The 24,613-nt window shown below is 47.6% G+C and overlaps 1 protein-coding gene across 3 annotated transcripts in view; it reads left to right on the top strand.

Annotated features, from left to right (window-relative positions):
* The first annotated feature begins 636 nt into the window (after positions 1 to 636).
* Positions 637 to 24,613, top strand: part of Syn3 (synapsin III) — a 431,748-nt gene continuing 407,771 nt past the window's right edge. Inside the window, exon 1 of one of the 3 annotated variants that reach the window (XM_013123361.3) lies at positions 637 to 827. The gene's annotated coding sequence lies outside the window, so the exon portion shown is untranslated. The remainder of the gene's footprint in view (positions 828 to 24,613) is intronic. The other 2 variants (XM_005083805.4, XM_013123359.3) reach the window with 2 other exon arrangements.

Raw genomic sequence — 24,613 nt, forward strand, 5'->3', positions numbered from 1 at the left:
AAACAGAGGCATAGAAATAACACAGGAGACATGAACCTGCTAAATGCCCTCCCAGTCTGTGCCAACTTGGAGGGTTGAGGTTTCCCTGGCTGCCTTCTTTTTCTGTCTGGAATTACTTTGAACCTTACAGTCTTAATTGACATCTCACAAACTGCCTCCATAGACCATCCTGGCATATAGTGACATCCCTTTTGTGTTCTTACCATACAGCCCTCTCCGCTTACAAGCTGACATTCTCATGTCTGTGTACTTGTATGCAACCAAGTCCTGTGCCACCCCCACCCCAGAATAAGAGTCTAGCTTCCTGCTGCTCCCTGTGCTTGTGATCCTTTGATGACTAGTGGCTGCCTAAGGCCCTCAGGTGACTTTCTCAAAGCTGGCTCTCTAGGATACTGAACTGCACTATTCGCACTCCCTGGGGGTCATCTCACCCCTCCTGGGATGGAAAAAGATCAACTCATTTGGCCACTTGAGGCCAGCAAGAGCACTGCTTGCTTGCTGCAGCAACTTTCCCTACCTGGCTGGCAAGGGTAAGCCCATGGGGAGGAGGAGGAGCGGCGGGATGGGCGGGCCTTGGTGCGGAGTCGTGTTGCTCTAGCCAATAGGCTCCGCGGCGCGGGGAAGTCAGTCTGCCAGGCGGAGGCGCTCGCACACTGTGCGGGGCAGAGGAAGAACGTCCCGGCTGCAGTGCATCAGCGGATCGTGTAGCTGGCTGTGCCTGTCCGAGGTACCCACGGGCCACCGTAGCTGGCACGGTAAGCCCCAGCAAAGTCGACTTTGTAGGATTTCTGGCCAGAGGGAGCACCTACCCCGAATCTGACCTGCAGGTGCGTCCTCGCGCGGTGCTGTATCCCCATAAGCTCCCTCTCGGTGTTGGCGGGATGCGGGTGAGCCATTGGCCCGAAGCGCCACCTTCCCTTCTTAGACTGCTGCTGCCGGGCCCTGGCTCCAGTCCCGGTGTGGCACCGGAGCCCGGAGCTCGCAAGCCAATGGCTTCTAAGGTTTCCACCCAATATCCAAACGTCTCCCGGGGAAGAGCATGCTCCGGGAAGCTGAGAACCGCAGCGAGTGCTGGCGCTCTGCACGGGATTCCAGCACCTACCTGCCTTCAGTCTGCAGATCCCTCATGACCTGTTGCCTTGGGTCTGGGGTTCAGATCTGTCGCGCAATTTCCTATTTCCTGCTATCCGGGTCGCAGGAAGAAACCTAGGAGGGTTTCCCTTGGCCAAGCTAGGAATAGAGACTAATGCTGATAGAGCGTACCGGTTATTTATTCACGACTTACTTGGCTGAATGCCAAACATTGTGCTCAGCTCTTGCTGCCTGAAGGGAGCTCGTGGGGGCTTACAGGGACCAGGGACCGGAGGAGAGGTTGCATGTGATGTCATGCAAGGGGCATGAAATGAGTGGATCATGATGAGGTCAGGAAGATTGAGAGATCGCTATTCAGTGCAGACTTGCAGAAATTAGAATTTGCCAGCCTGTGATGGCGAGGGCGTCAGGGACCGCACAAATTTCAGGTAGATTTTCTTACGTGCACAAAAAAGAAGCGAAGGAGCCCGAACCTCAGCTAATCAAACAACAGATTACTCAGTAGGACCAGGACTTGTGGGTGGGAAACGAACTGCCAGGTGGAAGGAAGGGCGTATTGAAATGTTCACAAGTCTGAAGATGCAGCCTTACAAGTTTGTCCTCAGATGAAGGAGGCTGGGAAAGAATTCAGTCGGTCCTCGGGCTGCTCTGCTGGCTCAGTGGGCAGTGGTGGAGGCTGGCATCCACAAGCCGGTAAGTTGCAAAGACTCTCTAGCCCCTTGGACTGATTGGCCAGGAGCCCTGCACCCCTGACTTCTGGGCGTAGATTCAAGCAGGGAGATGCTGCCATGTGATGCTTGCTTCTGAACTTGCCTGTCATTGTATATTGTTTTTGGAGGCTGCAACCTCTGTCTTGTCATCAGGGATTGTACTTCTGGGCTTATGTAGAGTACCTGTGCTCTCTGTGTTCCCTAGGCTTGCTTCCTGTCTCCCAAGGCATAGAGGCTGCTGTTGGAAGCAAAGCCATATAGACAGAGACTGGTATAGCAGCAACAACAAAGGCTCCCAGGAAGTGAGACCAGAAGGCCACTTTATCTATTTGCCTTGAAATATTATCAGTCTTGTGAACTAACGCCCTCCCCACCCCACCTCTCTCTCTCTCTCTCTCTCTCTCTCTCTCTCTCTCTCTCTCTCTCTCTCTCTCTCTGTCTCTGTCTGTCTGTCTGTCTGTCTCTCTGTGTGTGTGTGTCTCTCTGTCTCTGTCTGTCTGTCTGTCTGTCTCTCTATGTGTGTGTGTGTCTATCTCTCTGTCTCTGTCTGTCTGTCTGTCTGTCTCTCTCTCTCTCTCTCTCTCTCTCTGTGTGTGTGTGTGTCTATCTCTCTGTCTGTCTGTCTGTCTGTCTCTCTGTGTGTGTGTGTGTGTGTCTATCTCTCTGTCTGTCTGTCTGTCTGTCTCTGTGTGTGTGTGTGTGTCTATCTCTCTGTCTGTCTGTCTCTGTCTGTCTGTCTTTCTCTCTGTGTGTGTGTGTGTCTATCTCTCTGTCTCTGTCTGTCTGTCTGTCTGTCTCTCTCTCTCTCTCTCTCTCTCTCTCTCTCTCTCTGTGTGTGTCTATCTCTCTGTCTCTGTCTGTCTGTCTGTCTGTCTCTCTCTCTCTCACACACACACACACACACACCCAGAGTTGCTAACATTTGTGTGTAGAAGGGTCCTTGGGTCCTTGAGAAGTAGCTTCACCTTCAGTGAGTGCACAGCTCGGGCAACAGGACCAGGCACGGGCAGACTGGATGAAGGAGAAGGGGGGCTTGTGACTAACCAGCCAGTGGGTGCAGAATGCTCCCAAGAGGGGGTGCAGCTTTAGTTGTTCCCTTAACCAGTTTCTACACAAGACTTAAATGTGAGCATCCAACACCTTTGGCTGCTGGAATTGGGTGATAACGAGAAGCTTGGTCTTGGAGGACAGGCTGAGACATACGGCACAGCATCTGGATGGATTTGGGAAAAGACAAGGATGGTTTGGAACAGCCTTATACATAGAGGTCACTTAGGAAGTGATTGTTTCTCTGACTTTTGGACTTTTTCACTGCCTCTGAGAGTAAATGTCGGGCTCGAGTGTTTATCCCTGTGAGACACCTCGACTAGCATCCCCAGTGACTGTGAGGTCGTGTTGAGCGCTTGCTCTATGTGCCCTCTCCTAATTGGCCTACAATATGTAGAGTTATGCACTTTTGTTCTCAACGTGGAGTCTTCTCAGTGTTTCTCAAGCCTAGTGGAGTCCCTATTAAGGTAACAGTGACAGTGTCTGTCCCAGCATGTCACTTGTTAAACTTCAGGAAATGCTTTCATTGATGAGTCATTCATTGAGTCTACCACTTATTTACTTCAGTCTATTTAGAGAGCCTTCCACACAGTAGGAGCTGTCCCAGGCAGGGAGGTACAGCTCTTTCTTGTAAGGGAGAGCGATGGGCATTGCATACTTTAACCCCTCTAAAGAAATTGTTGAAGGCTGGACCACTGCTTTGTAGAGTCAGGGTATGAGAGAGGAAAAAACGGGCTCTTTTTCTGGGTGATTCTTTGTGCCTTGCAGTTTAGTGTGACCTCCTTGGAGAGACTAGCCTGTGGGAAGCAGATACCTACCCTCTCCTCTCCCTTAGCACACTTTTTAATTTTATTCTCTTTCCTATGTTGTCTTCCTCACTATGCCACGGACTCCGTGGAATAGAAAGATGTTTTATCCCAGGCCCCAGCAGTGGTAAGCATATACATCTTTATTACATGTATGTGTGGATAGCTGGGGTATAGAGACTGAACCCAGAGATCCATCCACGCTAGCTACACCCACATCACGGCTATGCCCATGTCACAGCACTTATTTCCTGAAGAATTAAATGAATGATGGGTTTGTTTCACAGAGTCATCAGTGAAGGTCACTGCCTCTGTGTGTGTGTTTGTGTGTGTGTGTGTGTGTGTGTGTGTGTAATGTGTATGCTGATGCCTGATACTCAGAAATGCTAAGATCAGGAAGCAGAAAGAATGGCTTGCTATGGACCATGACGTGGAGGAAGGCAGCCCACTGTAGCAGAGGTACAATTCCAGGGTTACTTGAAGCCACTTGAGATGCATTTGAAGTTGCTAAGCCTTGGAGGCAGTGAGGATTTTAACCCAAGTCATTACCTGATATATGCTATGTGTTTGTCGGTGTGTGTGTGTGTGTGTTTTTTTGCCTTGCCTCCAAGAGGCAAACTATTTTAAATAGGTGGGGGAGGAGTTACTATAGTTAAATGATTAGATGATCTCGCTTAATGTTTTACAAGTTTCCCAGGAGTTAATACACTGAAGTTAGGTGAGTGAGACACGGGTGTCTTGTGTAAGCAGAGGGAAAGAACAAAAGGATTTGAAGTATATTCTGGGCATGGAATGGATAGGCATTGCTGTTGCACTAGATTGGAGGTGTCAGAAAAGAACAGGGTCAGAGGTGACTGTCAGGGTTAGGGTTAGGATTGGATAGATGAGAGACGTCTGTCACAAGGTGAATGAATGAACAAAGGGACACAATGAACAACCAAAGCACTGGTAACACACTATAAATGGACCCTGTAAACATTACAAAAACACAAGTAAGCAATGGCAGACACGGGACTGGGGAGATGGCTTAGTGGGTGAAGCGCTTGTTGCATAAGCATGAGGAACTGAGTTCAGATCTCTACACCCGTGGAGAGATGAGTGTGGTAGCATGCACCTATAACCCAGCAGGAGCTTGCTGGCCAGGCAGCCTATCAGAACCTGTGAACTTCAGGCTAAATGAGGACCCGTCTCAATAAGGTGGGGAGCTATAAAGAAAGACATCCTGCCATCAACCTATGACCTCTGTACATGTACAAGTGGGTGAGTGTACAAACAGTTGCTCACACACACACACACAGAGAGGGGGGAGAGCATAAGAAAAGTGGGGGCTGACAGCAGAATGACTAAATGGCTCCCTTTGGAGCAATGGTGAGACCTTAGAACTAGAGAGAGGTAGAGAGAGGTGGTGGTTGTCTACAGTATGAAGGTGCTAAATGCCATTCAACCATGCACTTAAAAGTGCTTAACTTTGCACTGTGGAAAATTCCCTTCAGTTTTTAAAAAGATTAGGTGGGTGTAATGGGCGTTTTGACAGTAGGGAGACTGTGTGGGACCGGACTACCCAAATGCGTTGTGTATCCATGAAGAGCATGCATTTGATGTGCATCTGGAGTCTAACAGGTGAGTCTGGGCTGGCATTAAAGGGCAGGTGTCAGCTCTTCTATGGCAACTATGAAGCAGATGTGGTCTAGTGGCCAAGGGTGTGGGCCATTATTCAATGGGATGCCCATGACTACCCTATAAAGAAGGCACTGTGGTCTTTTTGAGACAAAGAACAAAAATACACCTCCCACCTCAATCAATATGCCCAAGATTAGGCCGTTAGCTCACGTGGGTCTCAGGCTTCCAACCCTCTGCCTTTCTTCTTCCAGGACGATGATGCCATTTAGAACTCCAACACAAGCCTCTCCCACTGGCCCTATCCTCCCTGTCAGCCATGACTCAGTATTCAGATAGGGCAGGCACTGTTCTGGGCACATGTGGGTGGAAAGGTGGACTCTCGCTGCGCTCTTGCAGTAAATGAGCAAAGGCAGCCCCAGATACATGGGGCTGAGAAGTACACAGCCAGGGCAGCTCCGGGCTGGGGAGTGGGAGGGGCTTCCTAGAGAACATGATAGTGAGGCTGAGATTTGCAGTAGAAGCAGACAAAATGAACTTGAGAGAGAGACAATGATTTCCAGGCTGGCTGGCTGCCTCTGGATATACCTGTCTGAGAACTCACTTCAGTCCTCAGCTCTCCTCAGGCTCATCAAGTGTATTTTCTGTAATCCAGCAGACCTTGCAAGAAAAATTCCAAATGCAAATCAAATGGCCTGTTTAACTTTAAGTGGCAACTTCATGCTGGGTATAGTGCTGCATGCCTTTAATCCCTGCACTAAGCTAGAAGCAGGTAGATCTCTGTGCATTCAAGGCCGTCCTGATCTACACAGCAAGTTCTGGAACAGCCAAGACTATACAGGTCTGGTCGCAGAAAAAAAGTGGGAAATTCACAGGGTAGCCACAGCCTGGCCTTCAAAGTGGCCCCCACCTCTTGGGCAAGTGATGTAGGTTCTCTTTTGTCCGGTGCAGGGGACTGACTCCAGAGACCCTTATGCAGGGTAGACCGGTGCTCTACTGTGGAGCCCATCTGTAGCCCACTGGTTACTTCTTAGTTTAAGAAATGCAGACTCACTCTGTCGCTGAGATTGTTCTTCAATTTACTTTGTAGCTCAAGCTAGCCTTGAACTTGCCATCCTCCTGCCTCAGCCTCCCAAGTAGCTGGGATGGCAATCAAGCCAGGAGGGCCTGGATGAACCTTACTCGTGAATGAGAGACAAATAACGTTCACTGCCTGGGGTAGGGCGTGAATGAGAAGAGATAATAAGTGTTGGGTATGTTATATATGCTCAGAAAAATGTCGCTTCCCTTGGCAAGGAAGGGTTGTAAGTGTGCTGGGTCCCCTACTCTTTATAGTATTAAAATAGCATCACACCCTCTAAAGCTTGTGGTATGAATAACTTGAGACATAGCACTACAAACTACGTTTAGAAAGCTCTTTGGAGACATCAAATGAAAATGAGCTTGGGAAACACTACTATAAACCAAATCCTTTTTGATTTTCTACGTAGGAAGGGGTTAAGCATCTAGAGATAGGATTTTGCCTTTTAAGAATTGTTAGCCAATGACGGGTCTCGCTGGTGATGTAATGCCTGGGGCCAGCACTCCATTGGTTAAGTGTATTGTTTCTCAGTCTTCACTAAGAGGCAGAGGTGGAACACAGGGGTTAATCGTCTCATTCTCTCTCTCTCTCTCTCTCTCTCTCTCTCTCTCTCTCTCTCTCTCTCATATTCCTCCTCTCCTTTCCAAGTGGGAAGATACAGCAGAGCTCAGCACACTGTTGGCGTTTGATTTCCAATAAAAGCCAAACTCGCCTCCTGCCTCCCTCCCAAGTAGAGCACATGTTCCAGTAGTACTACAGAGGAGGACCTAGGAGGGGGAGGAGGGGAGGAGGGAAAGAGGAGGAGCTGTTCTTAGGGGAACAGAGAGCCCCTTTGCAGGCCTGTAACCTCTCCTTGCAACCTGGGATGGGCACAGCTTCACAAGCCCCCAATGAATTGTTTAATAACCATCTGCTTCTGAGAATTGTTCAACCTGGCGGGATCCTCAGAATGAGGAGGTGAGCCCAAGGATCTGGAAAAGGGAGTGGGCTTGGGAGGGAAGGGAGGGCATCTGGGTGGAGGGAGAAATCCATCCCTGAGCTAGGAGTCAGGACACACTCCGGCCAATGGCTGCCACTGGCCCACAGAGGGTCTGTTAGCTCAAGTGCACGTGGTTGTGACAGACACTGGCCGGACGCTGGCTGAGGAGGAGATGGGGTCAGGCGTGGTTTTGGTGCACCTTTCTGTCACAGATCCTCAAAGATCAAGGCTTTGCTTTGGGACTGAGGCCAGGATGGGAGCTGATGTGCCAGGGAGCCAGCTTTCGAGTGGCCATTTCCTTGTATTGTCTCTGCCCCCTTAGTGCTCTGCCCCGGCAGAGTATGGAGTGTGGTTTCTCCAGAAATTTAGCGAATATTCTCGCAGATTTCCTTCAGGTCCCTGACCCCTGAGTGAATGTGGGAGCACTCTCTGGCTGTCCAGGCTGAGCTGTAAGGGGGAGAGAATGCCTCAGTTCCTTTTGTCATGTGGACAGCACCGTTGTGATGGTTTTCTTCAGTACGGGTTGCTAGATTGTTGCCACAGCCTGAAACCCCTCCCTACCTGTCCTGAAAGGCTTCCCGTGTTTGTATGTGAGTGAGTGTGTGTGTATTTGTGTGAGTGTGTGTGTGCGTGTGTGTGTGTGTGTGTGTGTGTGTGTGTGTGTGTGTGTAATGTCTGCTGTAGGCTGAACATTCTGCCTTCTCATCAGCACCCAAGACATCCTCACAACCCATACTCACACTAAGATATGATCTCTCTGGTACAGCACCCCCACCGCCCCCACTCAGAAGTAAAAAGTCCAGCTACTTTTCAGAATTTGCTCATGTAGAGAGGTGTTCCACATTTCTTTGGGGAGGGTGGAACCTACAAAGGGCCCTCGCTGTGTCTTGTGCAGCCCATGGTGTCTGCCACCCTGGCTTCCAGGCCAGGCCTTGTTGATGAAGAACTTTGCATGTCCATGAGCTAAGTCTCCAGTTTCCAGAGCCTCAGTCCTTTTCAGGCCATCACAGATGTGGGAGGGCAGGAGACTTTATAGCTCTTGGTGTTTGTGCTTTCAAGAGGGATGAGCTTCAGAATGAAGCTGTAAGCCGAGGTTGGTGGTAGAGTTTTTTGTTGTTGTTGTTGTTGGGTTTTTTTTTTTGGTTTTTTGAGACAGGGTTTCTCTGTATTGTTTTGGAGGCTGTCCTGGAACTCTGTAGACCAGGCTGGCCTCAAACTCACAGAGATCCGCCTGCCTCTGCCTCCCGAGTGCTGGGATTAAAGGCGTGGCCACCAGCGCCCGGCTCTGTAGAGTATGTTTGAACACAGGGCATAGTGCTTGTGTCCTCTGGGTGACAGCAGAGTTACATAGTTAATCGCTGTTATTTTTCTCCCATTCCCAGGATGGGAGTGAACTCCACTGCATAGGTGTGGAACGAGGCTGTCAGCAGTGGAGTGACATGCCCAAGATAATTAGCAAACAATAAGGCTGATCTCTAAATCCATCCAGCAGGCACTCTGGAGTGGCAGCAGGTTGCAGGGGGAGGATGCTGGAGGTGGCAGCCTGTTTTATTGTTTGCTTATTGTTTATTCTTCATTCTAGAAACCATGCCCCAACTTTGATATGGGTCAGCCCAGCCTGATAATTGTGGGTTCTCTGCTTTCCTGCCTGAGACAGCTGCAGAAGATTACAGGACCCTAGATCTGAAGGAAACCTCATGTTCTGCAAACCAGGCCCCTAAACTTATAGCTGAGAAAATTCAGTTCAGAGAATTTAGATGTCACAATACTTGAAGTTGTATTGTTCTTGTAGGTGAGGTTTTTCTTGCAGTTGAAGAGTTTGAGATGAACTGAATGCAATCATTCTTGTTTCCAGGCCCCTTTGTGGTGTGAAGACTGGAGTCTATGCACAGACTTGGCATTCTAGCAGACATCTGTGAGATCACTAGGCATAGTGAGCAGTGAGCAACCATAATGGGAGGCCAGGTCCTTGTCCTGAAGTAGGTTCAGAACACAAGCCATGTTTCATGTGGGCTCTGTCTCCGAGGTGAGCAAGTTTCCCTCATGGGTAGAGACAGACACTTTACTTGCAGGTATATATTCCATGTAACTGTACCAACTCTTGTCACAAATGTTTTCTGTCCTTTGTCTTTCCAACCAAGCCACTTGTTTGCAGAGAGTATGGTTTCCAAAATGTTAAACAGAAATAGCTACTGGCACTGTCTGATGAGGAGGCAAGTGTCAATACACTGTATGACCAGAAGTGTATAGCCAGATCTAAAACACATCAAGTAAACATTAAAAAGTGCAATCGACTCTTTGCCCAGTCACTGCTTTGTTAAGAAAGCATCTTCCCCATATCAGCTTTGGATATGCAGAAGGTTATCATAGGAAAGAAACATTGTCGTTTTTCTACAGGAGTGAGGACAGCTCACAGGAGTGGGGAGAAGTAGAGAGGAGAGCCAGCAGATAGAGGGGCAGCATGCTGACAGCTGTCCAGCAGATAGAGGGGCAGCATGCTGACAGCTGTCCAGCAGATAGAGGGCAGCATGCTGACAGCTGTCCAGCAGATAGAGGGCAGCATGCTGACAGCTGTCCAGCAGATAGAGGGGCAGCGTGCTGACAGCTGTCCAGCAGATAGAGGGGCAGCATGCTGACAGCTGTCCAGCAGATAGAGGGGCAGCATGCTGACAGCTGTCCAGCAGGAGAGCATCCACCTTCTATGCTCTTCCTAAAAGTGGAAAGAAATTCTGGCAATGAACAGGACCCTATGTTCTTCAACTTTCCTTCTAGATCTCAGATTTCTTGGTTATTCATCAGTAAGAGTAAAAGAGGGTATAACAGGATCAATCTTATTCTTTAGGTTCCAAGGCTATTATATGAAATGAAGAGCTATACAGTCAAAAATACCTTTGAAAAGATTCTGTCACTAAAAGCATGCGTTTTATGATGCTTTTATGTATGTAACATCAAATAGCAATGGCTGTGCTAATCAGTGTCCAAGATACTAGTCTGGTGTAAAAGGAGCAGAAAAGCAAAGTCTGCATGGGTTTTCCGGGGGCTGCACACTGTTTTGTCTTCAAGATAACTATCAAGTTATGAGCTGGCATGACTGGGAGTAGGTCATTCCCGGTTATCCTTGCTTACGGGGTTTATGTCATTCTCTGTGTATAAACAGTGCCAACACATGCATGCTTGCTGAAATCATTTCGACAATCTTGGAAATTAAACGGCAGTATCTGGGGAAATCCCCACCTGGGGCTTTTTACAGAGCAGGTGCTCAATTAAGTATTTATGGTCATCAGTGTCTTGCTCTGTCAAACTTGATGATGCCAGTCTTGGAGATGTTTTAGAGGTGAGCCAGACCTCCTGTGTGTCCAGGTTGGTTCTACTCTTTTAAAGTTGGCAAATCCTGCTTGACTCCTCTGATGTTTATTCTCATGGATAAGCATTGCTTCCAAAACTCCTAGTGGATGATGAATGGGGCTGAAGGCCGCAAACACCTGACTTCAAGACACAGGAGGTGTAACCTACCTTTGCATGGCACCGAGTGTGTCGCTTGTACTCCAGGGGTTTGGTTTCCTTCACTTGTAGGACTCACTGGGCTGACTGAGAACACTCACTGGGAACCAGGTGCTAGTCCTCCTTAGAAAGGTATTGCAGGGACACTCTTTTGTCCATGGTGGTGGTACCTCTGGGTAGCTTCCTCGAGGGGAAGCTTCACAGAATGTTATTTTAAGAAAGCATGAGAGTCCAGCCTTGGTCCCTGCTGGATCCTGTCCCTGCTCCAGCAGGCGACAGGAAGATGTCAGACTGAATACTGGTTTAAAATGCCAAGACCGGAATTCATTATCTAAATTCAAGTAGCTCTAATTTGAGGGACAACTCAAAATGAAAACATAACACCAGGTTGAGAGCATTGAGAACCTCATCGCTGAATGTTTATCTCTTGGGTTTCACTCATTTTCCATTCAAAAAATATTTGAGGAGTTCTTACCCGTGGTTAGTGGCATTCTAAGTACTGGTGTCTATCACTGGAGAGTCGGTGAGGTCTTTAATCTCATGGGTCATATGCTTTGGTAGATAGCATACAAAATATCCATAAGTGAGCCACCCTCCCCAGGTGGAGACCCTGACCCCTTCCCTCTGTTTTTAGGTGGCATATACTCTGTGTGACTGACAACACTCTCTGTTGTCTGTCCACTGTATAATGTCGCATGGTCACAAAACCTGTGACATAAAATATGAAACCATGCAAAGACACAGAAGGATTTCATTGCAGGAAAGTCAGATAGACAAGGTCTGCCTGTAGAGCTGATTTTCAGCCTCCCTGTGAAGCTCGCAAATGGGTGGGAACCGAAAACAGTGAGTGAGTCTCAGAGCAAATAGAGGTGCCAGGGAAGAGAAAGTTGGAGAAGATGCCCTTACCAGGATCCCTGGAACCAAATGTGCTAGGGATTTGTGGGTTGAGGAAGAGAAATTGGATTCTGCCACAAGTTAGATGTTTTAATCAGGAGACAACATGGGCTTACTGACTGACTGACTGACTGACTGACTGACTGACTGACTGACTGACTGGCTGGCTGGTTGGCTGGCTGACTGGCTGGCTGGCTGGCTGACTGGCTGGCTGGCTGGCTGGCTGGCTGGCTGGCTGGCTGGCTTTATACTAATTTCAGTCAGTGTCTAAGTGTGTAGTCCAAGCTAGCATCAAACTCACAATTCTCCTGCCTCAGCCTCCAAAGTGCTGGGATTGCCATCACCATGTCATGTCCTGTCAAGAATGTCATATGCAGAGATGTGGCTCAGTAAGTGAAGTGTTCTGTGAAAGCATAAGGACCTGAGCTTGGATTCCTAGCAGCACCCCTCAACCACCACCCCCCAAAAAGCTGGGTAAAGCAGTATGCACCTATAACCCCACCACTAGGCCAGGGTTGAGGGAGACGGATCTCTCAGATTTGCTGATTAGTCAGTTTAGCTAAATTGGTGAACTCCAGATTCAATAAGAGACCATGCCTCAAAAAATAAAAGCAAGCAAGCAAGCAAAAATATTAAGAGTGACATTGGAAGTCAAGCAACATCAACCTCCAAGCATGCACACAGTCACCTGTGCACACTGACACTAACTCCTGTGCACACTGACACTAACACCTGTGCATACCTACATCATATGAATGGGGACATATGTGTAGACAAACAGAGAATATTCTATGTGACTTGTCTTTTCAAGAACGTTGCAAACTAGAACCGCTTACCCCTGGCTCTGTGTTATTTCCTTCAAAATAGTGTTTTAAAGTCGGTTGCTGCTTTGAGGGATTGTGAGTAAAACTAGTATTGGTGTTCAGATTTTTGTGTGAGTGTAAGTTTTCCCTCTTCTAAGACAAACCTGGAAGTTGGACTGCTGGGACATGCACTGAGGTTAAGTTTGTTTTCGAGAAACTGTCAAACTGTTTCTCCAGAGTGGTTGCGCTGGTTTGTATTTCAGTCAGCAGTGCCCAAGAATTCCATGTACTCTCCCTCCTTGTCAGTGCTTGGGACTGACCCTGCTGCCTACTTTGGCCATTCTAATAGCTTAGTGGTATCTCACGATGCTTCAAATTTGAATTTCTATAATTTGCTAGTCATGTGGAATATCATTTTATATGTATGCTTGTCAGTCTGTTGTCTTGGAGTTTCTATTGCTTTGGCAAAACACATGACCAAAAATCAAGTTAGGGAGGAAAGGGTTTATTCAGCTTATACTTCCACAATGCTGTTCATCACTGAAGGAAGTCAACACAAGAGCTCTAACAGGGCAGGGACCCGAGGCAGGAGCTGATGCAGTGGTCATGGAGGGAGCTGCTTACTGACTTGCTTCTCCTGGCTTGCTCACCCTGCTTTCTTATAGAACCCAGGGCCATCTGCCCAGGGGTAGAACCACCCACCGTGACCCTGTCCCATTGATCACTAATTGAGAAAAGTCCTTACAGCTGGATGTCATGTAGGCATTTCCTCAAATAAGGCTCCTTCCTCTGATGACTCTAGCTTGTGTCAATTTGTCACACAAAACCAGGCAGAACACATACAATATCTTCTTTGATAGAATATCTGTTCAAATCCATAACTCTTAGTCTTTCTGTTTGTTTTCAATTCTGTGTGTGTGTGTGTGTGTGTGTGTGTGTGTGTGTGTGTTCATGTCTCCACACAGGCTAAAATAGACATCTCTTATAGCTGGCATTACAGGTGGTTGTGAGCTGCCTGACAAATAGGTGCTGGGAGCCAAACTTAAGCTGTGCTTTTAACCTCTGAGCCATCTCTGCAGCTCTACCTTACTGTTTGGGACAGGGTCTATCACTGAAACGAGCTCACAGATCAGGAGCTGAGGTTACCAATGTGTGCTTCTACACCTGACTTTTACATGGGTGCTGGGGATCTGAACCTGGGTCTTCATGCTTATGCAGCAAGCACTTTCCAGACTGGGCACCAGCTTTTGGTATTTATTAAATCTACTGAATTCCAGTGTTGTCTTAAATGTGTGACTATCAGTTACTTTCCTGTCATCTGTGCCCACAGGATCTGCCAACAAGAACTTAACAAACAAGGGTTGATTTTAGCTCCTCGTTTTCAAGGGTTTCAGTCCATCGTGATAGTAGGATCCTGAGGGGGAGGCTACACACCACAGCAGACCAGGAAATGGAGAGCTAGGCCGGAACCCAGAGTGGGTGTGTCCTTCCAAACTCACCGCTAGTGAATCACGCCCCACTTCCTAAAGTTCCCCAGCCTCCTGAAATAGCAACACCAGTTGTGAGATAAACACTCAAAACATGAGCCTATAGGGATGGGTATTAATTAGGATCCTGAAAAGGCACAGAATTGATAGAATGAGTGTACACTAAATTGGGTTTATTTCTTAGGTTGGCTTACATATATGCTAGGGAGTCCTGCAGTAGCTCTCCTTACACTGGGAGTCTGAGAGCCCTGTGGCTGCTCTGTCCATGAGACTGACCACCTCAGCAGTCACACCCTGGTGCTGAAGGTCTGGAGGACTCCTGAAGAGGCATTGGGCTTTAGTCCATGTTGAAAGGCCAAAGACGCTGGAGGTAATGGATGGCAGTAGTGGCAGCAGAAGTAACAGAGAAGACAAACGCTGCAAGCAGGGTAGGCAACGCAAGGACAATGAGGCAGAGGCGAAGCTCTCTCCTCTGACTCCTTGCGTCTGGACTGCCGTTGGAAGGCACAGCCCACATCTGGACTGCCTTTGGAAGGCACAGCCCACATCTGGACTGCTGTTGGAAGGTACAGCCCACATTTAGGGTTGCTCTTCCTGCTTCAAATAACCTGATCAAGACACCCCTCACAGGTGTGCCCAGCAGCTTATCTTTTAGTTGGTATCGGGTTCATTGGCCACTGAGATTAATTTAACCCTCACAGGAACCTTTCAGATTCAAGCTAGAGCAATGTGTCTGAAGCATTGGGAACAATTCATCAACTCCTCAGTTACTGACACCAACCGGCCTAGGTCAAATGTTCTCAGCAGGTGTACAGAACGCTTCTGGTGCCTTCAGAGCCTCACGTGATGCGGGCTTTTGAGAAAGACTGCCTGCTGTGACAAAGGATCTCACTGCACTGCACATACCTAGAGCCACTTCCAGCTTTCCCTGTCAGACTCAGCACCTCCTCCTCACACACTGTCCTGCCTACTCACTGAGGGAGCCAGAGCCATGCTTCCCTGAGGCAGAGCTTCTAGCTTCCACTCTCTGCCTGTGAGCCAAGGAAAATTTGTATGGGGCAAACTAACTCCTGCCAAGACGCGGGTGTGAGCTGGAACCCTTATCCCTGTGGTATGAGGAGCAAACTGAAGCACTGAAGGATTAAGAGCTGGCACAAAGTGACAGGCCAAGAAGCAGAGGAGAAGGGTATTGACCAGAGGGTTCTGAGTGTGTTTGCTGCCCAGGCCTTGGTGGAGCATCCTTGGGGGATGAGCAGGAACAGCCATGCCCCAGAGAGTAAGGAAGTAATTACTGAGGACCATTACTGTTTTATGTTACTTTTGAGTTTTCCCATAAAGGGGCTATTTCCATAGTAAAGGAGGTTTGATGGTCACAAGGTTTTTTTTCTCTTTTGATAGTTGCCTATGGGCTGAAACCTTCTGTTTTTGTTCTTTCTTATTGAGTTAATAACAAAACAGTATATAGTCAGTGAGGTTTGAAAGAACCACGCCAAGTATTTTGGCATTAAAGTTGTTTATTGTTGGGTTGTCCACCCTTCTGAGAAAAAGACCCAGGTGTGCCATTTTCTAAGATCTAATTCTCCATCCAGCATGCACTCCTCTTGTAAAACCCTTTCTTATGAACCATACCAATTTGGCCCAAGCCACTGAAAAGCAAATGATGAAATATGGGTACATTGTCTGTCAAGGAATGATTAGCTAACTAATGAGCTAAACGTCTTTTCTTCCCTTTATGAGGCTTCAAGGAGATGCTGTAGGCCATGTTGGTTGAAACCAGTAGAGCACACAGCATACTGTTGTATCAGGACCATCTTGGGGTCTTGTGCCATGCCAAGTTTTCCTCCCTACAAAGTCTCTACAGCCCCAAGAGATTGATTCCCTGTATCCTTAAAGGGGTTCATCTCTAAGCAGTCCAGATGCTAAGAGAAAGGATGTGAGAAGAATGTTTGTAATTAAGAAAATAAGACAATTGAAAGCTCCCTCCCCATTGGTCCCCCTCTCTCCTTGTTTTGTGACACTAATCCTGGGGATACATAGTCAAATAACTACCCATACCAGCCTGAGAACTAATGACATACCAAAGTATGGAAAACACCAATGTCCAACTAGGTGAACAAATGAATTTTATTGAAGGTACTTACATGATTAGAAATGACTCCCAAGACAATTATATCACCCAACATGTGTGACAGCTCACAAAAGCTGGAAACCAGAAGTGCAGTACAAAGCTCATAGAAATCTCAGCAGGTTGGGAACTATCTCTAAGCAGTTCAGATGATCTGAGTCCTTGCTCTGCTGCTCTCTGCTTCTTCTAGGCATCTTGGCTGGTCTCTGCTTCATTTCTTCTAGGCTGCTTGGCTTATCTGAGAATCTCAGCAGTCCCTACTGCTTCTGTGTATATGAGAAGGGAGCACCAGTGAATCTGGTCAGTTTCAGGGACTTCTGAAGACTATGAGTTGCTAACTTCCTGAGCTTAACAAGCTTCTTTGTAGGCAATGTTGCACCTCTGTTTAAACATTCTGTATCTTAATGAGTTCTCCTCTGAAATGAATGGTTTTATCTAGGAAAAATAACACTTTCATATCACCATGGTTTTACTGTCCCCTGTCCCTTAAGATTTTTCCCCCATTTCTTTTGGTCCCTTTCTTATTTCCTGGATTCTACAGATACTCCATCTTAAACTAAAAAATCTGAAGATTCAGTACCAACATCCGCATATGAACAAGAACATTTAACATTTGTCTTTCTGGGTTTCTTAAATCATTCAGCACATTTTTCCAGTTTTATTCATTTATCTGCAAATTTCATTTTTCTTTACAGATGGATAAAATTCTACTGTGTATATTCACCGTATTTCCTTTAACAATTCACAACCTGATGGGCATCTCAGCTCTTTTCATGTCCTATCTGTTCTGAATAGAAGCAACTGTGACCATGGGTGGGCATGTGTCTCTGTAGCAGGAAATAGATCCCTTTGGGTGTGTGCCCAGATGTGATACAGCTGGATCTAGTTTTTGGTGACACTGATTAGATCCCCACCTTCAGCACATGAGAGGAGTGCTATGTTCCTCCCTACTCTGACTCAGGTAAAATGAAATCTCAAAGTAGTTTTAATCTACTTGTCCCTGATGGCTAAGGATGAGCACTTAAAACCATTTCTTAACTGTTTGCGTTTCTGTTGCAGGCCCCAGGGATGAACCTATTACTATTATTCTGCTATGTAAACATAGCATCAAACTACCATTTAAATTTGTAATTCACCTATAGACTAGAATAGCTCTCAGACCTCATCAGAGAAGTTTCTTTTTGCAGTCAATGGTGGTAAATTCACAAGTGCTCAAAGCTCAAAGAACAAGTGTCTGTGTAGTGTTGGGACATCTGTATCACTCCTCCCCCACAATGCTCAGGCACCATTGTAGAAGAGGGGACTGAGCAATAGTAAGAGCACACTTCATTGTCAGGAGGACAAGAGCTAAATGGTGTCTTCCATAAGTTGCAGGACTGTTGACTCATGACCTGCACAAATGAAGACAGTCGACATTCTAGCATGGAAGAGGAGCTCAGGAGCCTCCACCTATAATGAGGAGCTATTGGCAGATGATGCCTCTGTGGGAGGAGAATCAGTTTTTAAAGTGTGTGGCCCCTGGTAGGTGGACCACACTGTATTAGATGACCCCATACCTATGAGTATATGGACAGCACACAATGCTGGTGGATTTTTAAAAAGAGGACATGAGATTGGGAGGAGGTAAAGGTGTGGGTAGGTCTGGGAGGGGTTGATTTGGAGTTCAGGGTGAATATGATCAAAACACATTGTGCTTTTGTCTGAAAAGTCTCAATAAATTAATAAAAATATTATATCATTAAAAAGAAAATACTATATGGATATAAAGGAGAGCTGGTGGGAGGAAGCTGAGCCCACCTTTAGCATTTGGCAAGGGCTTGCCTCAGAAGGGCTGTTACTGCGTGGTCCAGGGAACAGCTGTCGGGCATCCTGTCCACGAGAAAAGCCCCTCTTGCCCACCAGGGACAATACTGCTACTGGTGGAGAAAGCTGATTCCAGGGTCCCAACACTCCATATACTCTGCCTGTTCCCTGCCATTTGTCCTTATGTATCACAGTTTCTGCTTGGCTGAGACTCAGCCACTTCAGGGGCAGGGAAGCCAATGGGAGGAAGAGAGGTGTCTGGAAGCAGTGAGCCCTTAATGGCAGGAGAGTCAGCAAGACACAAAGTTGTCCCCATATTACTTTTATTGAAACTTTTCATACGGTATGTTTTGATCATGCTTTTAGCTCCCATATTGTTTTAATCTGTCTCCCCTCCTTATTTCCTGCCTTTTGTTTGCACATTCCCTTATTGCAGTGTCTATCTGCTAGTGGTTTTCCAGCGCTCTGGTAAGGTTAGACGCTCAGGAAACTCCACCCCTGACCTCCATGGGGAGCTATTTCTGAGGAAGGAAGAAGGAAGACCAACTGGTAAATGGACAAAACTAGACACTGGGATCCCAGCAGCCTGGTTGTGTTTCCTTGGTTAAATTACAAGTCTTGCTGAGACTCTGATGCCTCGGGATAAAATCAGGAGCAGAGCTTCTCCTTCCTATCTTGCTTCCCTATTGGCCCACAGTGCTTTATTTATATGTATAAGACAAACATATACACAGAAGGACTTCCCCCATCGCTAGGAGTATGACAATGCACAAGATGTGCTTACCTAAGTTCCTAAGTTTGGCTCAGTAAGACAATCAAAAACTAATTTCAGTAAATGCTATTACTAATACAGTATTTCTACTTTTATTAGAAAGCAAAATGAACAAAGGCAGAAAAATTAACCTCTTTGCTGTGTTTGTCTCAGGCGATTAAGAGTAAGAAATGGAGATTTGCTGCATTTGCTGATAGAAAAGAAGCTGGTGAGGGCTGATAGGATGGTTTGCCCAGAGGGTGGAGGAAGGTTGTGGGGCTCATATTCAAGAGCCCGACCATCTCCCTTGGCCAAACTGAGCAAGTAGCTCCCCCTTTCTGGGCCTCAGTTTATTCCATATGTAAAGAAAGGAGGATAATGAATTATTGCGGAGAAGAGAAAACCCTGTTTCCCTGTATCGGTAGTTCTCAAAGGTCATGATCCCTTTGTGTATCACATAGGAGCTACCCTGCGTATCAGATATTCACATCATAATTCACAACAGTAGCAAAATTCGTTATGAAATAGCAATGAGATCATTTTATGGTTGGAGAGGGGTCACCACAAGCTGAGAAACTGTTAAAAGTGCTGTGGTGTTGGGAAGGTTGAGAACTGCTGCCCTCTCTCTTCTTAGGGCCGTTGGCTGGGACCCTGTGATTTAGAGTAACAATGGACAGGCCACCAAACAAAAGCAGTTTCTAGGGCGTGCAGTGGCTACAGGTGCTTGCTTGTCACCTTCACGTGCTTCAGCTTGAGGCTGTTTCACTCTGGTGCAAGTGTGACATTCATTCAGTAAGGTGCTTCAAATTCTGAGAGTTTAACTCCTTTCCAAGTGGGCAGTGTGTGCTGTGATATTGTTTGGTGATGCTGAGCTGATGCAGCCACTGGTCCAGGTAGTCATGTGATCACAGAGGAGGCATCCCGTACCCACTGGTCCAGGCAGTCATGTGATCACAGAGGAGGCATCCCGTACCCACTGGTCCAGGCAGTCATGTGATCACAGAGGAGGCATCCCGTACCCACTGGTCCAGGCAGTCATGTGATCACAGAGGAGGCATCCCGTACCCACTGGTCCAGGCAGTCATGTGATCACAGAGGAGGCATCCCGTACCCACTGGTCCAGGCAGTCATGTGATCACAGAGGAGGCATCCCGTACCTGCAGCGTGCAGCATTGCTGCGCTGTGGTGTGCAGTAGGTGAGGTGACTTCTCTGCATTTTCACCTCACAGTGGAGCAGTGGGATGCGCTGTATGGTAAATCACAAGCTGAAGAGTAAATGGACCCTGAGCCCTGGGACATCTTAACAAAAGAGCAGAAATGTTGAGAGAACTCATGACACAGCGGAAAAGGTCTGAGATTATCAGACAGTAAATACATGGGAAACTAACAGAAAAAGAAAGGCCAACTAGGAAGAGTTGATCAGGTAAACTCCTGTTTTGTCTGTGGGATGGTGGGTGGTAAAGGCTCAAACCTGCCTCTAGTAATTAACTCATGAACTTCATGTGGGCAGAGAGACACAGGCAAATGAGTACCCTAGTTTTAAGCAAGCAGAGTAAGGGTGGAAAGTTCTTCTTCCTTTGATCTTTATTAACTTCAGCTTAGAATACTCTTTGTGTCAAAGTTGCATGTTCTGTTCCCGGTAACTGGTTGGATTGATGGGTTTGATACACAAGAGAGACTTGAACAGGACCTAGCACTATCTAACCATTAGCTGATGCTGTTTGCTTCTATCCACACTCTCATCTTATGAGGAGCCTGTGGTATTAGCCACCCAGTTTCCCTACACACACACACACACACACACACACACACACGCACGCACGCACGCACGCACGCACGTCTCACCCACATCTCTTTTTTAGTAGCAGAAAGCCTACCAACCTGCAAGATGGGAGTATGTCCCTGAAGTTGCCTCTGACACAGCCATTGTTGATCCAGTTCCCAGACTTGAGCTTTCCAAGGTGAAGGGCAATGCAGGGCTGAGATAGTGCTGCATCTTAGACAGCATGCGCATGTGACACCAGAAGAGGAGATAGGAGGGTAGAGCAGATGACCAGGGTGTCTCAGTGGTTGAAAGGCTACCTCCTGAGACAGAAGAGACCAGTGACACTGCAATCTTACTGGTGCATGATATTCTGCAAGTTACTAAGTCCCCTGGGCGTTAATTTCTTCATCTTTAAATGATGTCAGTGGCGGTATTTGTCCCATGGCATTGGGTGCCGATTAGTGGGAGAGCACTTGTCTTTGGATCAGTCCCTGAGTTCATAACCAGCCACATGGTGAATACTATCTGGTGATTGAGAGATAATGCTCCCTTAGCTAGCAGTGGCTAACAAGTACTCATGATATCCTTGTGGGGTTAGCTGGGATGATTTTGGTGGCATAAAAACACATTTGTTAAGGACTCAGGAGACCTGTGCATCAGTCTAGCCTGTCCTTCTACTGAGCTAAGTGACCTTGGACAAATCGCCCTGCCAAGTTTTCTTGCTTTAGTCAGTTTTCTGTTGTTGTAGCAGAATACTTGCACTGGATCACTTGCAAAGAAAAAAGGTTTATTTAGCTCACAGTGTCGGAGGCAGAAAAGTTCAAGATGAGATTGCCACACTTGGTAAAAACAGATACTTGCAAGTATGGTGGACGCCATCACACAGCAGGAGAGTGGGGCACGTGCCTGCACACAAGGTAGACACAAGAGCTGATCTTAGCATCCTGGTCTTTCAATAACTAACCCAGACCCGCATGAGTGAGGATCCTCTCATTCATAAGGGACAGCAATTAATCCATTCATGAAGGTTCTGGGACGTAAATACCACCAATTAGGCTCTACTTACCAAAACTGCCCAGGGAGGAAATACCATTTACAACCAGTTTAGGTGGGGACAAACCATGCTCGAGCCATGGTACTCCCCATCAGGAAAGCGCAGCCTTGGAGTAGGAGGGCCACAGTGTGGGGTACTGTAGTGTGCACACATCTCCTCCCATTCCTTCCCCGGTCAGACACAGATAGCTGCCGACCACCCACAGACCTAAAATCCTCCAGTAGACTTCAACCCAGTGTGGGCTCTGTGCCAGATCCTGAGCAAGGCAGTGAGAACATGGATCTCAGCTTTCACTCTGGAAGTGACTAATGGGAAATACGGCATCGTTGCAGTGTTGTGGGCAGCCGTGGGTGCTGGAACAACATCAGTACAGGGAATGACCAGACTGATCAGAGAACCCTGAGAAAGCGATAACAGAGTCAGCTTTTTCGCAAGGATGGAGCTAGGGAGGAAATTTCAGAAATGGCTGGTAGAGAGGTCTGAGGGTAGGTGACAGTAGGACTAAGCATCTCCTCATGGAATGTTTAGGTCATTGAAACATTTGTGTCACTGTGATCAAATGCCTGGCAGAAATAACGAGAGGGGAGATTTTACCCCAGGTTCCAGAGCTTTCATTCCATCACCATGGAAAAGGCAGGGTGGAACCCAGTAGCTCACAGCATTGCAACCAGGAAGCAGAACAAGAGAAAGAGTAGCCCAGGAAAGATCAGTCCCCTCGTGATGGACTTCCTCCAGCTAGGAGTCTCCTCCAGAGCCTCTCAGAATGCCGTAAGCGGGGGAGCAAACCTTTAGCCTGTGTTCCTATGAAGGGTGTTTCACTTCAAACTATGGGGGAACTTCCTTTGATGGAGAAACAAAAGGGAATTTTTGGTGTGGAAAATGAGTGAGGAGAGGTTCCCCATCATGTTAGCTCCTAACGGTGTGAAAAAATCTGGAATTCCAAAGACACTTGCCTTGGTGGAGGGGCATGAGAAGGGTCAAAAAGGCAGCAGTCTGTCTGGTAGAGAGTGCCAGAGACCAAGGGAGAATTGCATCTGTCTAGGGACTGTGACAATGGGGTTGAAGGAAGCAAATGAATCAGACTGTTTTAGGTGTGTGGTGGCTGCATGGGGGGAGGAGGGGAAGCATGCAGATCCTTGGATTGCCAGGCCGTGTGAGTGAGTAGGGTCATTACTGAGGTAGAGGTGGACAAGAAGTGAGGGGTGGGTGAGGCAGGACACCGTGTGCTCCATTTGGGCCCACTCATTGGGATGCTTTTTAGCCATGCCTTGTCTGCTTTCCCAAGTGTGTTGCTAACGTCCTCATTAGGCTAGCACCTGGCCTTTAGGAGCATTGCAAATCGGTCATTTGCCCTCCTGGCCAGCAAGTGAAGGTGTAGGATTGGAGTCTGAGTAGGCTCAGGCTGGCTCATCAGGTGTGTTCTCTGTGAGTGTGCCTCTATCTGTCTACCTTTCTATGTCTTTGTCTTTCCATGTGTGTCTCTCCTGCCTACGTCTACTTTTCTATCTCTCTCTCTGTCTCTCTCCTCTCTACATATATATATATATGTATATATATGTTTCAACACACACGGAGAAGATATATCTGTATATGTACATCTGTATTACAGATAGATTGGTAAATAGGTAGATATGGGGAGAAGGAGAGAGAGAAACACACACGCAGAGAGAGAGAGAGAGAGAGAGAGAGAGAGAGAGAGAGAGAGAGAGCAGAGAGAGTGAACATTATATGTATATGAATGTTATGTCCTCTGGCAGAAGCGTCATGCAAATTTTCAAGGCAACTGCTATTTTTTCATGAATTTTTTTTGCATTTTCAGAGACATTGTGAGTCACAAGGTCCCTCTGTCTCTGAGAAGGAGTCTACTTGTTTGCTTATTCAGCAGGAGGGAAGGTTCTACCTGGTTTCTAAACTGTGGCAGTGTAGGCACCTCATTGCCTCTTCTATGCCTGCTGCTGGCTCCATTTCACCAAGTCCATGGCCACATGTGCTACCAGCATTGGTACCTTAGTGCTCAGTGTCAAGCTCAGGACCCTTTCCTCAAGTCCACAGTGATGAGTGTGTGCAGTGGGTACCACAGCAAGCAGCTTTAGACCTGACTGGTACCTGATGAGTAGCACCAAAGCCTTCCCAGAGGAGGCAATGAGCCTGGAGAGTGCGAGCAGAATAAATTTCTGAAGAAAGCAGAAGAGTCACAGGGAAGGACGTGCTGGAGGAGGGAAGAGTTACAGGGAAGGATCTGCTGGAGGAGGGAAGAGTTACAGGGAGGGACGTGCTGGAGGAGGGAAGAGTCACAGGGAAGGACGTGCTGGAGGAGGGAAGAGTTTCAGGGAAGGACATTCTGGAGGAGGGAAGAGTCACAGGGAAGGACATGCTGGAGGAGGGAAGAGTCACAGGGAAGGACGTGCTGGAGGAGGGAAGAGTTTCAGGGAAGGACATTCTGGAGGAGGGAAGAGTTTCAGGGAAGGACGTGCTGGAGGAGGGAAGAGTTACAGGGAGGGACGTGCTGGAGGAGGGAAGAGTCACAGGGAAGGACGTGCTGGAGGAGGGAAGAGTTTCAGGGAAGGACATTCTGGAGGAGGGAAGAGTCACAGGGAAGGACATGCTGGAGGAGGGAAGAGTCACAGGGAAGGACGTGCTGGAGGAGGGAAGAGTTTCAGGGAAGGACATTCTGGAGGAGGGAAGAGTTTCAGGGAAGGACGTGCTGGAGGAGGGAAGAGTTACAGGGAGGGACGTGCTGGAGGAGGGAAGAGTTTCAGGGAAGGACGTGCTGGAGGAGGGAAAACAGTTGTGAGACTGCTGTCGAGGAACAGAGTGCAGGGTCAGGGCCTCGAAGCACCTCCATATGCATGGCCAAGCTCAACTTGAGCACCCAAGAAGCCAGATTCCGAGGGGACTAGGGTACCATGTTGTGGTGGAATGCCCGTGGGTCATGGCCTCAAGCCTGCCAGGGCTTGAATCCTAATGCTATGAAGAGGTGGGCTACTAGATGGTTAGGATTGTGGCCACCAGAACTGGGAGGACTGGGTTTGAGTTGTAGCTCAGGCAAATAGTGGTCAACAGTGAGTAGTAATCTCACCTGAGTCATAGGCTACAAG

The sequence above is a fragment of the Mesocricetus auratus genome, unplaced genomic scaffold (genome assembly GCF_017639785.1).
Source record: "Mesocricetus auratus isolate SY011 unplaced genomic scaffold, BCM_Maur_2.0 Super-Scaffold_100011, whole genome shotgun sequence".
In the NCBI taxonomy this organism is placed as follows: Eukaryota; Metazoa; Chordata; class Mammalia; order Rodentia; family Cricetidae; genus Mesocricetus; species Mesocricetus auratus.